Source organism: Pseudophryne corroboree, unplaced genomic scaffold (assembly GCF_028390025.1).
Source record: "Pseudophryne corroboree isolate aPseCor3 unplaced genomic scaffold, aPseCor3.hap2 scaffold_228, whole genome shotgun sequence".
Lineage (NCBI taxonomy): Eukaryota > Metazoa > Chordata > Amphibia > Anura > Myobatrachidae > Pseudophryne > Pseudophryne corroboree.
The window spans coordinates 548,446-550,945 of NW_026968932.1; positions in this window are offsets into that span (position 1 = coordinate 548,446).

Consider the following 2,500-nt stretch of genomic DNA (forward strand, 5'->3'; position numbering starts at 1 on the left):
CGCCCCGGTCCGCACTCATCTGCGAAACTTCCACAAATTGCAGTACCCGATTTGGCCCGCCGGGGGGCGCTGCCTCCGGGGGGAGAAGGAGACGTGCCCGGCCCGTACGTCGGGCTCCAACGGATGCCCGCCGTGGACCCTTTATAGGCCCCATCCTGGTCCTGCCATGCTGTTATCGGAGCTCCACGGCTATCTTGTCACTAAACCTTTCGTTTGAGCTCCAGGGCTTTTTGCTTTTTGTAACCCGGTTCCTGGAGCCCTGCCTGGGCAAAATCGGATGCAAGAAGGCCCTGCCCATGCTGATCTCTGAGCTCCGCGCATCTTCTGTCACGGGTCCTTTCGCAAAAGCTCCAGGGAAACAGGCTTTTCGGCCCCGGACAGAGTCCCGGCTCTCTCGCTCGCCTCGTTGGTACCTACTGATCCGGCGGAGGTGTTCTCCGGCGGGTAGCGACACGGACGGCCGAGGGCGCGCTTCACCCAGGCTTCAACCATCTCCTCCCCGAGCCCCTGGAAGTGCCGCTGGGCCGCGGGCGCCCCGGTCCGCACTCATCCGCGACACTTCCGCGCTGGAGTCCGACGCTCGCCGGCCGCGTCCCCCGGCCCGCGGGGGCCCGGGGGGAGGCCCGACGCGTGCGGGGGGAGGCGGCGGGCGGCGGGGGCGCCCCCGCGCCACCCGACGGCGCCCCCCCGGTGGCCAGAGGCGGCTCGGAGCGAGACGATCGGGGGGGGACGGCGGCGCGTGACCCGCCCCGGCCCCCTTGGCCCAGCGGACGGGCAGGCGGCTCCCGGGCGCCCCCCCCGATCCCCGCCGCGGCGCCCCCCGGTGGCCGCCTGACGCCACTGCGGGGGGTGCAGATTCCGTGTGTCCTCTCGGATAAAAACAAAAGAAACGATTCCCGTCGGGCGAAAGTAAGTGGGACGCAGGGCCCCGGGCCCCGACGGTCCGCGCGCGCGGCGCCCCCCGCTGGCCGGTCGAAGGGAGGACAAAAATAAAATGAAAAAAATTTCAAAAAAGCACTCGCCCCAAACAGACGAAAGGTACCCGGTCCGCCCGGATGAACCCTCCCCCGTGTCCCCGCCGCGGCGCCCCCCGCTGGCCAGCCGAGGTAATACACGATTGAGAGGGGGGGAGTGAAAAACAGGGGCAAAAAATGAAAAACACCCCACCCGTTTGAATGCAAAGTCCCGGAGCGGCCAGGGGTGGACGCCGGTCCGCGCGCACGGCGCCCCCCGCAGGCCAGTTGAAGGGAAGAACGGAACGAGACTTAAAGATAAAAAAAAATTTCAAAAAAGCACTCGCCCCAAACAGATGAAATGTACCCGGTCCGCCCGTGTCCCCGCCGCGGCGCCCCCCGCTGGCCAGCCGAGGTAATACACGATTGAGAGGGGGGGAGTGGAAAAAAAAAGGGCAAAAAAATGAAAAACACCCCACCCATTTGAATGCAAAGTCCCGGAGCGGCCAGGGGTGGACGCCGGTCCGCGCGCACGGCGCCCCCCGCAGGCCAGTTGAAGGGAAGAACGGAACGAGACTAAAAGATAAAAAAAAATTTCAAAAAAGCACTCGCCCCAAACAGATGAAATGTACCCGGTCCGCCCGTGTCCCCGCCGCGGCGCCCCCCGCTGGCCAGCCGAGGTAATACACGATTGAGATTAAAAAAAACCAGGCAAAAGACAAAAACACACCACCGATTTAAATGCAGTGTTCACGAGCGCCAGTCCGCGCGCGCGGCGCCCCCTGCTGGCCGCGTAAAAAAAAAAAATAATAATAATAATAATAATCCACCGTTGTGAATTTGCGATGTGTCCGGTACGGCGGCGGCGGGGAGGAGGTCTCCCCTCGTCGGCGCACCCTGGTGGGGGGAAATAAATGAAAGGGAAAAAAAAAAAGAAGAACAGCCCGGGCTCTCGCCGGCTTCCGCAGCCCGGGCTCCCTCCGGCTTCCGCGGCCCGGGCTCCGTACATACAGACAGCAAATGAAATAACGGACGGATGGATGGAAGAGAAGAACAGCCAGGGATCTCGCCGGCTTCCGCAGCCCGGGCTCTCGCCGGCTTCCGCAACCCGGGCTCCAGCCGGCTTCCGCAGCCCGGGCTCCCTCCGGCTTCCGCGGCCCGGGCTCCGTACATACAGACAGCAAATGAAATAACGGACGGATGGATGGAAGAGAAGAACAGCCAGGGATCTCGCCGGCTTCCGCAGCCCGGGCTCCCTCCGGCTTCCGCGGCCCGGGCTCCGTACATACAGACAGCAAATGAAATAACGGACGGATGGATGGAAGAGAAGAACAGCCAGGGATCTCGCCGGCTTCCGCAGCCCGGGCTCTCGCCGGCTTCCGCAACCCGGGCTCCAGCCGGCCTCCGCAGCCCGGGCTCCCTCCGGCTTCCGCGGCCCGGGCTCCGTACATACAGACAGCAAATGAAATAACGGACGGATGGATGGAAGAGAAGAACAGCCAGGGATCTCGCCGGCTTCCGCAGCCCGGGCTCTCGCCGGCTTCCGC